Raw genomic sequence first — 17,199 nt, 5'->3', positions numbered from 1 at the left:
ATTGTTCAAGGCTACCACTTTTACTGACAGGCTCTAACATACCGCTGGTTTATTTTTATATTAACTTTACTCCGGTAGGTTTTTATTGACAGAACTTTAATCATATTTCTTTCTCGTGTCTTCCTCTGTAATCCTAACCCAGGTCGGGGATCCTTTGTTCACTCTTTTGGCGGGCTTCTGCACAGAAGCCCTCCTCTCGGCGCCACTGAGTCTGGGGTAGACAGGATGTGTGGGAGGGGAATAGGCACCCTGGAACGGGTTGTCTACGCAACCCAAGTCGCACTCTGCCCTGATAGGCTTGGGAGTTCTCCCTCCAAGAGAGACACCCCACCGTGTGAGTGACAACTAGGCTGTATGAATGGGGGTCTTGCTGCATAAAGCAGGGTCCTGAGGACTGGAGGACAAGACATTGCCACTGAAACTAAGAACCGAAGAGGAGAGAAGCTGAAGACATCTGCGACGAATGAACCACCGGTGAAGCCTGTTAGGGAGAATTCTCTCTTTAGGCTGAATTTCCTAACCTAGAGAGTCCCCCAGCGGCTTTGCTGGATTTCTGGAGTGTGTTTTTTCCTCCTGCCAAGAGTGAGACTCTTTTTTTCACCCACTCTTGGACATGATTTATGGTGTTCCTTTGACTGGTAATGTGTTTTCTGGGCTATGGGGTCCTTTACTCCATAGGGTCTCATGTGTTTTTCCTATGTGTGTTACACAGCACCCTGCGTGCAGTAACACAGGGGTGTCATAGTGAAACCCCACCATAGACTCCATACCCTGGGACTGACTACTGTCTCCCAGGCCATGTAAAGTCACCATTGGCTTTACTAGTCCCAAATTATTAACAGAAACCAGTACAAACCATCATATTGTGGACGTACTGGTCGGGGCAATTCGATTGCCCCGGGGTCTGTTAGTCGAGGGGGCACGTCTCCGTCCCCCCTGATCGAGTTTTGGCTGGTGGCAGTGGAAACTACTTTTTATATTCGACCGCAAATATTTCCCTATGGGATTTTCCCATTGTTCGAGGCTACCAACTTTAATTATTTAATTCTCATAGCCTCGAACATACCGCCGGTTTATTTAAATAATATTAATTCTCCGGTTGGTATTTTTTGCAAAGACTCGATTCAAAAATGACATTTGTGTTCTCTTCTGTGACTCCAACCCAAGTCGAGCCCTTTGTTCCACTTTTTGGCGGGCTTCTCCACAGAAGCCTCCAAGAGTGGTGCCACTCTGTCTGGGTACCACAGGGGGTGTGGGAGGGGGTTTAGGCACCCTGGACTGAGTTACCTTGGTAACTCAAGTCACACTCTTGTGTAATTGGCCCAAGTGGTGAGCCGGCCGGCTCACCACTTAGCATGTTTGATTGACAGCTAGGCTGAGTGAATGGGGGTATGCTGCATAAAAGCAGGGCTTTGGGGACTGGAACTTCAGAAGTCGCCACAGGACCTGAGAATCCGACGAGGGAGAAGCTGAGCCGACCTACCACGACGACACCACCGGTGGAGCCCTGCGGAACCGACTCACCACTTCCTGACGACAGAGAAGATCTCCCGGCTGGAGAGGCTTCTTCCCCTGACTGGTGGGCACAACCAGTTTTCCTTTCTTTCTTCGCACCCCAGCCCGGTTTGTGGTCGAACTGCCTGTGCCAAGCACTCCAGCAGCCGGATAGCCACTCACCACTGAACCGCGAATCACCGGACCGCTCCTTGTACCTGAGAAACTCTGCGGCTGGTTTCTTCCCTGGCAGTGCAACAGTCTTCCTCCACGACGAGATCCTCTCTTCCCCCGGATGAAGCACCGACTTGCATCCGCTGCCAGGAACAACTGCCCCCGCTGGAGCGTTCTCACCACTTTAAGGTACCGTGTCCGCCAGGCCTCCCTTTCTAAAGATTGCTACAAGGTAATAATAACTCCTTAACCTTCTGGACTGGGCTGGCCGCCTTGACCCTCTAACTGGCCCCTTTCTGTGGTCCAACTCCTTTTTGAACCTTTACAAGACTTTTGTGCACTGCAACCGTGTGACCTTGAACACATTTCGTTTGGATCCTCTGAAAGTGGATCCGGCCTCTTGAACTCTAACTTCACGGTTTTACTTTGCCTTCCTCCCTTGTTGTGTTCTTGAAAAAGTGTTGGGATCTGTTTCAATATGTTCTCTGCTTTTCTCTCCCTTTTTAAAATGAACTATTAGAGTGCCATCTACGTTAAGCACTCACCGCTGTCTGAAAATAAGTGGGGCTTTACTTAAGACTTGTCTAATATTCTTTTAAGGGAGTGTATATCTTTTAGTGACCGTGTTTTTGAATTGCTTACTATTAGTGCCTGTGTGTTTTTCTAGATGTGGTTTTTAAATAAATAATTATATCTCTTTTACACCAAGCCCTGGTCAGTGTTTACTTGTTCTATTGGGTGCTCTTGACCTATTGTGAATACTCTGTATACTGCCTAACTCTTCTTGAGGGAAGTCTGACTGCTCAGCCACAGCTACCAAGTGAATCTGTGTGGTGCAGGCTGCTACCAAGTGGGTTTACTGCCAAACACCTGTAGTCCTAAATCTTTTGCAGTGGTCCCAGAGGGAACTGCACAGGTTTCTGCCTAACAAAGCCCTGCTGCAGATCCTCACCACTCTTCTCCAACGATTTGAGAAGAAGATCTTCCTCTGCAAGAGTCTTCTTCCCTTGAGCTGATGGGGCCAACCAGGTCGCCAATCGCCTTCAAGGACCTGCCTTGGTCAAAATCGACAGTGTCAAGCACTAGGAGACCGGATAGACCCGTCCACCAGGACTGCAATTTAAAGGAGCATACTTTTTATTTGTTTTGGCAGCACCGCGGCTGGTTTCATCCCTGGGCAGTGCAGTAACTCGAACCTTCCTCCATGACGGTCTCTCTTCCTCTGCTGGATCTCCCGAACAGCAGGAACAACCGCCACCGCAGGAGCCTCTTCCACTTTTAAGGTACATTGTTCCGCCAGGCCTCCCGTTTCGTGGGGTATCGCTAAAGGTGTTTTAAATCCTTTACTTACCTACTGGATTGGCCGCCCTTATCATCTAACATTGTCTTTCACCTTCTGCAACGACCTTTTCGAATCGTTTAACAAAGACTTGACTGCAGCTACTAGAACATTTTGCACCTGGGCACTTTGCCTCGTACCATTGACACTGGCACAGGCTTATTGACTCTGGCTAAATCTGTTACAACTGCCTTTTCTAGATTGTTTCTCACCTAGAAATGTGTTGGTGCACCTAACTCTTATAACGACTTTTTCCTTCCCTCTTTTTAAACTTGTGAAGTGCCATTTTGCTCGGTTTTCACCTCAGTATTGCATATGCTAAAGCACTGCCTTGCCTAACTTGTTCACAATCTACTTGGGAAGTGTTGCTGGTGTGTTAAAGAGTCTAACCCTGTATAACTTGTCCTTTCCCTCCCTTTTGAGAAATTGTTACAGTGCCATTTCTGCTTGGTTTTCACTGTGCCGTTTTGCTCAGTTTTCACTCTTGTTCAAACTTGTCTACAATTGAAATAGGGAGTTGTGTATACTTTTCAAGACTGTTTTCACTTACTTTAAGAATAGTGATTTGTGTGTGAACATCAGAGTGTGTAAAATAAATATATATATATTCTTTTTGATACAAAGCTTTGGTCAGTGTTTCCTTATTCCATAGTATTGTAGTCCTATTGTGTAAACCCTGAATACTGCTCATCTCCCTCTTGAGAGAAGTCTGACTGCTTAGCCACAGCTACCAACTAAAGCTTTGTGGTACAGACTGATACCAAAGGGGATTTATTGCATATACCTGTAGTCTTAATCTTCTGTAGTGCTCCCTAAGGGAACTGCACAGGATTCTGCCTAACACATTCTAATAGACGAAAAGGTTACGGCAGCCAAAGTGGGCCTGCTCCACCGATTTATAAACATTTGGGCACCAGTGCTAGACTACGACCAGAACTACCCGGCCCTGACCTATAAGCCACGCCTGATAGTGAAAGCCCTCCATTCTACCAGCAAACACTCGCCGCCTGGCCCGGCCGAATGAGGGCCGAGAACAAAACCCAACCCGGGATATCGGGGGTGGGATAAAGTGACATCTTACCACATGCATTTAAAGAGGTTACAAGTAAATGTTACTGTACGCTGAGTTATAAATAAACACATTTTTAAAAAACAACCCCAAAACCTAACCCCTGCCCACACCCCCAACCTCCTACTTACCTTTCACCTCGAAGCGTGGTGTGCCTGCAACGCTGGTTCCCTTTCACGTCTTTGATCGGGAACCGGCGCTGCAGGGTTTTTTTCTTTTTTGGCTCAGCTGCGGCTGTGTAGTATGGTGAGCGGGATGTTGCGGGGACACTCCCACAGCCTTTGTTCCCTTCCCCACCCCTTTCCTGCCCTCCATCCCCCCCATTCCCCCTCCATACTGCACACAAAAATATCACTCTAACCAACGCCACTAAGATAGCAGCACCAACCTTCCTAAGTCCGAGTAATAACATAACGAAATACCCATTATCTACTACAACCAAAAATAAGACAACACCCACTCTGGGTCTCACCAGACTAAACAGACTTGGAGCTAGAACCAAAACACTCCCCCAAGCTATCAAACCGTCATTACCACAGATACGTGTACCAAACTTACTATCACCCCCAAGAATCACCAACTCAAAGACTTCACCAAAAAACCCAAAACCACCACCCATTCACCCAACCGAGGGATCACACCATACCAAGACGCTGCCCTCAAGGTCAAAGGCGCACTTATTAATACACGCTCCCTCGGAGCACATGCTATAGAAATCCAGGACCTCATTGTAGATCAACAACTTGACAACCTGACAGTCACCGAAACCTGGCTACATCCTGCTGCAGGCCCAAACCTAGCCCTTGCTATCCCCCCAGGATATAGCATCTTCAGGACAGATAGAACCAACACCCAAGGAGGCGGAGTTGCCCCAATAGCAAGAACTTCACTGCAAATCAAAACCTGTCCACTGGAACAAATACAGGGCTATGGACTCTCCCCCAACCGCAAAACCACCACTGACTTCCTGGTAGTGTACAGGACACCAAACAAAAACTCACACCCTCATTTGGACATCCCCCTACTGCTAACGGCCTTCATCAAACCCAACACCAAATGCATCATCCTCTGAGACATCAACTTAGGGTACAGGGATCCCCTAGATCTGGAAGCATCAGCCTTCCACACAGCTATGTCAGATATGAACTTCACCCACTCACTCCAAAGGTAGAACTCTGGACTGGATCCTCACCCTCAACTCTCAAATCGCTATCGACTCCATCCTCCCCGTAGACTGGTCAGACCGCTTAGTCATCAGTTACAATGGAATATAACATCGCTGACCACACCATCCCCAAATTTCCTGACTCCTTTGAAACCAGAAATATCGAAAAGCTCTCTGCTAACAACCTCTCCCCCACCCTGAGCACAGCCTTAGTTAACATGATTCCTAAAACAAACAACCCTGCCTACCTAGCAGAGTGTTACCAACAAAGCCTTACCTATACTATTGACTCACTCGCCCCTATTGTTACCAAAACACAGAAACCAGACAAACTCTCCTGTTTCGGGTTCAATGAAGAACTAGTGTCCCTTAGACGTAAAAAAAGATCACTAGAGCACATACACAGAAAAACCAACGCCCCTGAATCAGCCAATTAAAAACTGCAAATCAGTCATAATCGCCCACAAAGCGAATGCCTTCAACCATCGCATTACCAATGCTAACTCCGACAGCAAAGAACTGTTCTCCATCCTCAGTACCCAACAATGCCAGTAAAGCCTGGTGCACTACAATACAAGACGCATTAGCCTAAAAAATCCTGCTGCTACAAAACAAAATTGAGAGTAAAAAAAACAACAACAAAAAAAACACACACCTAGCAGAAAAATGACTTCCTACCATAACAGCTAACCCATCCAACACCCATCCGTGCACTCCTTTCCACTTCACCCCAGTCTCAAACAAAGAAGTGCTAGACACAATAGCCAAACTCTAAGCCTCGAACTGTAAAGACGACCAATTCCCATCCCACCGAGTCAATCTCTGTGCCCCCACTCTATCACCCATCATTACCGAATCGGTCAACGCCTCCTTCAACTCAAACACAGTCCCTAACAGAATCCAAAAATCTTGGATCACACCCCTCCTAAAAAAACCAGCCTGGATCCCTCAATCCCCACCAACTACCGACCAATAACTACAGTCCCATTTCTCCTGAAAATAATTGACAAAATAGCATACTCTCAAATACAAAACCACCTAGAACACCACCATCTACTGGGGGGCCGACAGTCAGGATTCCGCCCCAACCACAGTACGGAGACAACCCTTCTTGATTTAAAAATCCAAATGGATGCCACCAGAGAAGAAGGAAACCTATTCATACTAATGTTACTAGATCTCTCGGCGGCCTTCGACTTGGTTGACCACAACAATCTCTGTGCCACTCTAGCCAATAACGTTAACCTGTCCAACGACGCCACTGACTGGATCAAATCTTTCCTAGCAGATAGGACCTCATGAGTATCCATCGGTAAAGAATCAGCAGACCCCATACCAGTTTCTCCAGTTGTCCCGCAAGGATCATGCCCATCCCCTACTCTCTACAACGCTTACACCAAGCTGCTCTTTGCAGCTCTGGATGCCATGGGTGTCATCTACACTATTTTTGCAGATGACACCCAGATCCTCATCCCACTAACAGCTAACCACAAGCAAGACTCACTGCTCATCAACAAAATCTACTCACTAATCCAAAGCTGGATGGCTAATAACAGCCTATGTCTCAACGACAACAAAACAGAGCTACTTATACTAGGATCATCCTCCAAAAAAGACACTGTACAGCCTGCCTACTACACATCCTTCATCATCGATGGCACTACTATCCCGGAGCTCAAACAAGTCAAGACACTCTGGGCCTCATCACGAGTTGGGCAGTAACGCCGGCGATAATAGCGCTGGCATCATTAGCCCTACCGCCAAACCCACCGGCGCTATTAGCGCCGGATCATGGGTTTGGCGGAACGGGAAATCCCCATCCCCCATTGAGCCCATTCGGGAATGCCTCATTACCCATTGGGCTTAATGGGGAAATTTTGCACTTTTACCGCCGGCGGATTTCCCGCCAGCAGTAAATGCGCCGAAAATCGGCTAAATCTCGGCAGATTTCCCCCCAGCTCAGAGCTGGGGGGAAATCAGCCGAAGCCGTGATTTGGCAGACCCTTAAATCTGGCGTTAACAGCGCTACCGCCGGTTTTAAGGGCTACAGCCAAACTCGTGATGAGGTCCTCTGTGTCTACCTAGATGCCACACTAACAATGGCTAAACAAGTCAACACCCAAGCCTCATCCACATCAAAACTCTTCTCCCTTAGTCGCAAATTCCTCACAGCTTATAACTGTGTTACACTAGCAAGAGCGCTCATACTCTCCAAGCTCGATTACTGCAATATCCTCTTCCTTGGTACCTCCAAGACTAATATAGCCAAACTCCAATTTATGCAAAATAAAGCCCTCTGAGCTGCATTAGGCATAAAAAAGAAATCTGAACACATCTCAAACATCAGGAGAGACAACCATTGGCTCCCTATTAAAGCTAGAATACTATTCAAAACCCTAAGTACCACACATAAATGTATCGCCAACAAAGCTCCCAAATACCTCATTAATACAGTCATGAAGAAAAACCACACTAGACCTCTCAGATCCAATAATAATGCAAACCTCGAAATCCCAAGATACAAAAGAGAAAAGGCAGGGCGCAGTAGCTTTAAAGTACTGTCTCACAGACATTGTAATACCCTACCTACTAATATCGAGAACGAAACGTCCTACCCCCCCAATTAAAAAGAAATCACTGAAAACTTGGCTTTTCAAGCAATAATAATGACTACTATGACCCACGCCCTCACTGACTAGAACCCCCATCAATTGTATATAAAATGTATGTATTGTTTTTTTCAAATGTGTTTTTTTGTTTCTGTTTAAATATTAAGATTGTATCTACCCATTGTCTGTAACTATAAGAAATGTAATAAGTAAATGTGATCTTATTTTACCTACCCTACCAAAACATACATACCACAAAAGATTCAAACTTTGATGTATTTTAGGCGTTTTGGTGGGGTCGGTAAATTGGAGTCGGTCATTTCGGCCGATTCCATATAGAAGAGGAGCGGGTGAGAGCATCTGATGACGATGGTGGGACATATGACAAGAAAGAAAATTGTCCTTCAGGGAGCGAAGATTCAATGAGCGGGAGTTAAAGTAGCACCTGGTTATCAGCCATCACCCTGTGAGCAGGAGATTCCCATGGGAAATGGGGAACTAGTACATCACGTGTCCAGGGTTCACAATCCAGGAGAGCTGGTTGCCATTTAACTCCTACTTGGAGCCTAGAAGAACCTGGTTAGCTTGACACCAATACTTACCAGGAGCTCACACACACACACACACACACACACCCCTATGTGAAGAGTTTGGGAAAGACCAAAATGAGGACACATCTATGTGACATTTAAAGAATAAGAGGTTATAAATAATGGACACAATTATAGGTTTGCATCTTATTTATGTGTCTTCATTCATTTAATTGTTTTTTTATAATGTGCTTAATACCAGAGTTCTGTTTCTAAGCACAGATCTAGAATTCAAACCTCTGTTGCTCTGCGTGGTCTTGCTTCCAAGACCAGCGCCTTGCCCCTGTGCTATCCTCTGTTCACTACGTGGAACTCAGATTTGCAGAATGGTCACTGGTTCATTCTAGACACCCAGGAGCAGCTTTTTCCACCTGCTTATCCAATCTTAATTTCGACCCCCATGACCACCCTTGAGTGTCTCAAATGTGAACCCGATTATGAGGAACAAATGATAACTTTTTGTCCCTCATATGTACCCCATGATGCTTTAAGTGTCTTTTAGACATATCCCAGTGCTCCTTGATGCACATTGCTGAAGCAAGAACACTGAATTACATATCTCTTAGGTTGGTGTGTATGGCACCAGTTCATTGGGGGACCGTGTGGGGGTAGACAGTCCTGGTTAAGCACAAAGAACCATCAGGACATTTGGGGATTTAGATGATTTGCTTTACTTTAATTTGACCCTTCTTTGTAAATATTTCCCTAAATGGGCCTCATTACGACCCGGGTGGTAAGGGGTTAACGGCGCCGTAAAAGGTGGCGGCGCCGTTAACCCCTTACCGCCTAATTACGAGGTCCCTTTGTGGGTCCCTACCTTAATGGCTGGTTTTACCAGCCGTTAAGGATTGGACCCGCAAAGGGACCTTGGAGGTAATTATGGTACCGCAATTTGTGGTACAGTAATTACCGCCTTCTCTATTCCCATTGTGCCTTATGGGGGCAAAAATGGGAATGGGGAAGGGCCAATGGTGAATGGGGAATTACCGCCCCGCCAATCTTGGAATGGGGCGGTAATTCCGCCATCCACCATGGCGCAATCGTTAAAATACCGGCGTCAACCATGGCGCTAATAGCACCATGGTTAAAGCCTGGGTCGTAATGACCCCCAATGTGTTGAACTAAAATCCATGGTCTCAGCATCCTACTTGGCCCCAGGCAGCTCTGTGACCCCCAGTACTGGAATATGGTTAGCAATCCGTGTGTGTACTGTTTTGTGGAGACTGGCCATTTACGTGGAGTTTCAAATTGAAAGTAGTTTTTGGAATAATGTCTTTTATTCATGTTCGTTAACTCAGGTTTAGTTGGCTCACTGCCTGGTAAACCCTCCTCATTTAGATGCACAAGGATTCTGGACCAGAAGGGACCCAGAACTCAGGAGGCCTGCTCATGCCAGCACATGAGGACGCTCAGGAGGTCCATGCTCATGCCAGCACATGAGGACGCTCAGGAGGTCCATGCTCATGCCAGCACATGAGGACGCTCAGGAGGTCCATGCACGTGCCATCATTCTAACCTCATTACATAAAACATTCATTTTTTAATGAACTGAGCATAACCCATACCTGAGGCTGAGCCTTCAATCTTCCCTCCTTTGCCAGGATCCTCATGTTCATTGGCAAATGGTTGCTTGACCACATCTTCAAGGGGCATGACTTTAAGGAAATCTGGATATTTAGTGTGAGAGGTTTCTTCCCAGTCTTTAGTGTTCAACTCGTTTACAGGGTTCTCACGATAGTAGGTAGAGAGTTACTCCCTTTCAATTTTCACAGGGTGACACCAGTCCTGGTGATCCTGAGCAGATGGCTCTGTGCCCACTTCAATCTTTACCCATTCTACGGCGTCAGGATGATATGGGGCAGATGGCTGCTCTCGTTCAGCCTTCCCCTGGTCCGTCAGGTCCTCGAGATCCCTGGGAGAAGACCCCTCCCATACTTGGATCTTCACCAAGTCCATGGAGCCCTGTGGACTCTTGGTTAAAGGTTCCTCGCCTCCCTCAGTCTTCGCATATCTCATGGTGTCCTCCTGATTCTCGGCCGTGGTCTCCTCACCTACTTCAATCTTCACCCAGTCCATGGGCCCCTCACAATGTCCTGCAGAAAGATCCCATGAGTCACTCTTCACCTGGTCCATGATTCCGACAAACCCAATGCAGATGATTAATCGATTCCTTAAGCTTCACAGAGCGCACAGACTGCTGCAGTTTCCATGACGAGTGAGTTATCTTCTAGGCGCCCTGTGTACCTGCGCTGAATTGCTACTTTATCAGTATAACATAATGTGTATCCTCGTGGTAGTGAACCTGAGAGAGAGAGAGAGAGAGAGAGAGAGAGAGAGAGAGAGAGAGAGCACATCATCCAACAGATAAATAGCACTTCTGAATCTGCCCGTCCACAGGATCGAATACAGCCAACATAAAGAACACTCATTTTACTGCAGACCTGGCTGAAGACCCTACTTCTAGAAGCGGCTCATCATGGGCTATGAGACTCATAGGTTTCATGTGCCGACTCCACCGATGAACAACGGCATAATGCCCATTGTCCCCTCTCAGGAAATGAGAACCTACACATTCAGGTTGGGTGTAAGTGTATACACCGCTGACGGGTCAGATGATTACAACAAAGCATAGTCAGTCAGCAGTGGCAATAACTTCTGTTCATACCAAAGCTATTGAAACCCCCACTTGGTCAGCGATTACAACACTGTTACAATATACAAAAAAAGACTCTAAACCAACACTATGAGAAAACGGTCAATTCATTTTCATCTGGGTCTCTTCCTGGAATACGAGAGGTCATGCTCTCTTGACTAATACACAATTAAAATTCATGATATTCTTCTATTCCAGGAAAAATGGTTAAAAGCTAAACTTTTTATTGGCAGGGATGATCTCATTTTTTTGTCCTGCAAATAAGGGGTTGAATAGACGCCCCTGCCGGGGCCTCCTCACCGAGATTCCCTCTCCTGTTCTCCCACAGTCCCCCCTGCTCTGCCATTCACAGCACACCCCCTGCTGGCCCTACACATAGCACACACACCTGCTCTACCCCCTACATGCTCGTCTGCTCTCCCACACACAGGCCACACCTCCCCCCACAAAACCCCCCTGCTCTCTCCCCCACAATTGCACTCCTGTTCTCCCACAGTCCCCCCTGCTGGCCCTGCATATAGCACACACCCTGCTGGCCCCACACACACAGCACACATCCCTGCTCTCCCACCCTACATGCTACCCTGCTCTCCCACACACAGGCCACACCTGCTCCCCCCCACACAACCGCCTGCTCTCTCCCCCACACTTCCCCTCCTGTTCTCCCACACAGTTCCCCCTGCTCTGCCATACACAGCACACACCCTGCTGGCCACACACACACACACACAGCACACACCCCTACTCTCCCACCCTACATGCTCCCCTGCTCTCCCACTCACAGGTCACACCTACTCCCCCCAAACAACCCCCCTGCTCTCTCCCCCACATTACCCCTCCTGTTCTCCCACAATCCCACCTGCTCTGCCATACACAGCACACCCCGTGCTGGCCCTACACATAACACACACACTGCTGGCCCCACACACACAGCACACACCCCTGCTCTCCCACCCTACATGCTCCCCTGCTCTCCCACACAAAGGTAACACCTGCTCACCCCCACACAACCCCCCTGCCCTCTCCCCCACATTACCCCTCCTGTTCTCCCACAATCCCACCTGCTCTGCCATACACAGCACACCCCGTGCTGGCCCTACACATAACACACACACTGCTGGCCCCACACACACAGCACACACCCCTTCTTTCCCACCCTACATGCTCCCCTGCTCTCCCACACACAGGTCACACCTGCTCACCCCCACACAACCCCCTGCCCTCTCCCCCACACTTCCCCTCCTGTTCACCCACAGTCCCCATTGCTCTACCATACACATCACACCCCTGCTGGCCCTACACATAGCACACACCCTGCTGCCCCCCCACACACAGCACACACTCCTGCTCTCCCCCCTACATGCTCCCCTGCTCTTCCACACACAGGTCACACCTGCTCCCCCCCCCCCACACAACCCCACGCTCTCTCCCCCACACTTCGCCTCCTGTCTCCCACAGTCCCCCCTGCTGGCCCTACACATAGCACAGACCATGCTGGCCCCACACACACAGCACAACAGCACACGCCCCTTCTCTCCCCCCTACATGCTCCCCTGCTCTCCCACACAGTCAGACCTGCTCCCCCCACACAACCCCCCTGCTCTCTCTCCCACACTTCCGCCTGCTGGCCCTACACACATAGCACACACCCTGCTGACCCCACACACACAGCACACACACCTGCTCTCCCACCCTACATGCTCCCCTACACAAAGGTCACACCAGCTCCTGGCAACAGAACCCCGCTATTCTCTACCCCACACTTACCCTCCTGTTCTCGCACAGCCAACCCCCCGCTCTGCCGTACACAGCACAACCCCTGCTGGCCCTATACATAGCACACAACCTGCTGGTCCCACACACAGAGCACACACCCCTGCTCTTCCCCCCCTACATGCTCCCCCGCTCTCCCACACACAGGTCACACCTGCTCCCCCCCACAACCCCTCTGCTCTCTCCCCCACATTTCCCCTCCTGCTCTGCCATACACAGCACACCACCTGCTGGACGGACGGACACGCGCACGCACACACACACACACACACACACACACACACATCCCTGCTCTCCCACCCTACATGCTCCACTGCTCTCACACACACAAGTTACACCTGCTCCCCCCCACACAACCCCCCTGCTCTCTCCCCCACAATTCCCCTCCTGTTCTTCCACAGTCCCCCCTGCTCTCCCATACACAGCACACCCCCTGCTCTCCCATACACAGCACAGCACATCCCCTGCTCTCCCATACACAGCACACCCCTGCTCCTCTACAGAGCAAAGCACACACCCCTGCTCCTCCACACACAGCACAGCACCTCCCCTGCTCCCCCACACACAGCACAGCACACCCCTGCTCCTCCACACACAGCACACCCCCTGCTCCTCCACACACAGCACAGCACATCCCATGCTCCTCTACACACAGCACAGCACATCCCCTGCTCCTCTACACACAGCACATTCCCTGCTCTCCCATACACAGCACACCCCTGCTCCTCTACAGAGCATAGCACACACACCCTGCTCCTCTACAGAGCATAGCACACACACCCTGCTCCTCTACAGAGCATGGCACACACACCCTGCTCCTCTACAGAGCATAGCACACACCCCTGCTCCTCTACAGAGCATGGCACACACACCCTGCTCCTCTACAGAGCATAGCACACACACCCTGCTCCTCTACAGAGCATAGCACACACACCCTGCTCCTCTACAGAGCATGGCACACACACCCTGCTCCTCTACAGAGCATAGCACACACCCCTGCTCCTCCACACACAGCACAGCACACCCCTGCTCCTCCACACACAGCACCTCCCCTGCACCTCCACACAGAGCACAGGACAACCCCTGCTCCTCCACACAGAGCACAGCACACCCCCTGCTCCTCCACACAGAGCACAGCACATCCCCTGCTCCTCCACACAGAGCACAGCACACCCCCTGCTCCTCCACACAGAGCACAGCACACCCCCTGCTCCTCCACACAGAGCACAGCACACCCCCTGCTCCTCCACACACAGCACCTCCCCTGCTCCTCCACACACAGTACATCCCCTGCTCCTCCACACACACCTCCCCTGCTCCTCCACACACAGCACCTCCCCTGCTCCTCCACACACAGCACCTCCCCTGCTCCTCCACACACAGCACCTCCCCTGCTCCTCCACACACACAGCACAGCACCTTCCCTGCTCCTCCACACACACAGCACAGCACACCCCCTGCTCCTCCACACACACAGCACAGCACACCCCCTGCTCCTCCACACACAGCACAGCACATCCCCTGCTCCTCCACACACAGCACATCACACCCCCTGCACCTCCACACACAGCACCTCCCCTGCTCCTCCACACACAGCACAGCACACCCCTGCTCCTCCACACACAGCACCTCCCCTGCACCTCCACACAGAGCACAGGACAACCCCTGCTCCTCCACACAGAGCACAGCACACCCCCTGCTCCTCCACACAGAGCACAGCACATCCCCTGCTCCTCCACACAGAGCACAGCACACCCCCTGCTCCTCCACACAGAGCACAGCACACCCCCTGCTCCTCCACACAGAGCACAGCACACCCCCTGCTCCTCTACACACAGCACATCCCCTGCTCCTCTACACACAGCACATCCCCTGCTCCTCTACACACAGCACAGCACATCCCCTGCTCCTCCACACACAGCACATCCCCTGCTCCTCCACACACAGCACATCCCCTGCTCCTCCACACACAGCACACACCCTGCTCCTCCACACACAGCACATCCCCTGCTCCTCCACACACAGCACATCCCCTGCTCCTCCACACACAGCACACCCCCTGCTCCTCTACAGAGCAAAGCACGCCCCTTGCTCCTCCACACACAGCACATCCCCTGCTCCTCTACAGAGCATAGCACACACCCCTGCTCCTCCACAACCAGCACACCCCCTGCTCCTCTACAGAGCATAGCACACACCCTGCTCCTCTACAGAGCATAGCATACACCCTGCTCCTCCACACACAGCACAGCACATCCCCTGCTCCTCTACACACAGCACATCCCCTGCTCCTCTACACACAGCACAGCACATCCCCTGCTCCTCTACACACAGCACAGCACATCCCCTGTTCCTCTACACGGAGCACAGCACACCCCCTGCTCCTCCACACACAGCCCCTGCTCCTCCACACACAGCACCTCCCCTGCTCCTCCACACACACCTCCCCTGCTCCTCCACACACAGCACCTCCCCTGCTCCTCCACACACAGCACACCCCCTGCTCCTCCACACACAGCACAGCACATCCACTGCCCCTCCACACACAGCACAGCACACACCCTAATCTTCCACACACAGCACAGCACACCCCCTGCTCCTCCACACACAACACCTCCCCTGCTCCTCCACACAGCACACCCCCTGCTCTACCATAAACAGCACACACCCTGCTCCTCTACACACAGCACAGCACATTCCCTGCCCCTCCACACACAGCACAGCACACCCCCTGCTCCTCTACACACAGCAAAGCACATCCCCCGCTCCTCCACACAGAGCACAGCACACCCCCTGCTCCTCCACACAGAGCACAGCACACCCCCTGCTCCTCCACACAGAGCACAGCACACCCCCTGCTCCTCCACACACAGCACACCCCCTGCTCCTCCACACACAGCACACACCCTGCTCCTCTACACACAGCACATCCTCTGCTCCTCTACACACAGCACATCCCCTGCTCCTCCACACAGAGCACAGCACACCCCCTGCTCTCCCATACACAGCACACACCCTGCTCCTCTACACACAGCACCCCTTGCTCCTCCACACACAGCACATCCCCTGCTCCTCCACACACAGCACAGCACACCCCCTGCTCCTCCACACACAGCACATCCTCTGCTCTCCCATACACAGCACACACCCTGCTCCTCTACACACAGCACCCCCTGCTCCTCTACACACAGCACCCCCTGCTCCTCTACACACAGCACATCCCCTGCTCCTCCACACACAGCACATCCCCTGCTCCTCCACACAGAGCACAGCACACCCCCTGCTCCTCCACACAGAGCACAGCACACCCCCTGCTCCTCCACACAGAGCACAGCACACCCCCTGCTCCTCCACACACAGCACATCCCCTGCTCCTCTACACACAGCACACACCCTGCTCCTCTACACACAGCACCCCCTGCTCCTCTACACACAGCACATCCCCTGCTCCTCCACACACAGCACATCCCCTGCTCCTCCACACAGAGCACAGCACAACCCCTGCTCCTCCACACAGAGCACATCCCCTGCTCTCCCATACACAGCACACACCCTGCTCCTCTACACACAGCACCCCCTGCTCCTCTACACACAGCACCCCCTGCTCCTCTACACACAGCACATCCCCTGCTCCTCCACAGAGCAAAGCACACCCCCTGCACATCCCCTGCTCCTCTACAGAGCAAAGCACACCCCCTGCTACTCTACAGAGCAAAGCACACCCCCTGCTACTCTACACACAGCACAACACACCCCTGCTCCTCCACACACAGCACAGCACACCCCCTGCTCCTCCACGCACAGCACAGCATACCCCTGCTCCCCTACACACAGCACAGCACACCCCCTGCTCCTCCACACACAGCACAGCACACCCCCTGCTCCTCCACACACAGCACAGCACACCCCTGCTCCCCCACACACAGCACAGCACACCCCCTGCTCCCCCACACACAGCACACCGCTGCTCCTCCACACACAGCACACCCCTGCTCCTCCACACACAGCACACCCCCTGCTCCTCCACACACAGCACACCCCTGCTCCTTCACACACAGCACACCCCTGCTCCTCCACACACAGCACAGCACACCCCTGCTCCCCACACACAGCACAGCACACCCCTGCTCCCCCACACACAGCACAGCGCACCCCCTGCTCCTCTACATAGCAAAGCACACCCCCTGCTCCTCTACAGACCATAGCACACACCCTGCTCCTCCACACACAGCACAGCACATCCCCTGCTCCTCTACACACAGCACAGCACATCCCCTGCTCCTCTACACACAGCACAGCACATCCCATGCTCCTCTACACACAGCACAGCACA

The 17,199-nt window shown here is 51.5% G+C and overlaps 1 pseudogene; it reads right to left on the bottom strand.

Moving 5' to 3' along the window:
* The window catches only part of LOC138564643 (zinc finger protein 729-like), a 325,173-nt pseudogene that overhangs the window by 36,918 nt on the left and 271,056 nt on the right, over nucleotides 1-17,199 (bottom strand).

The sequence above is a fragment of the Ambystoma mexicanum genome, chromosome 1p (genome assembly GCF_040938575.1).
Source record: "Ambystoma mexicanum isolate Mex_15411 chromosome 1p, UKY_AmexF1_1, whole genome shotgun sequence".
In the NCBI taxonomy this organism is placed as follows: Eukaryota; Metazoa; Chordata; class Amphibia; order Caudata; family Ambystomatidae; genus Ambystoma; species Ambystoma mexicanum.
Note: the sequence above shows the minus strand (reverse complement) of the source record. Positions and strands in the feature narration are given on the sequence as shown.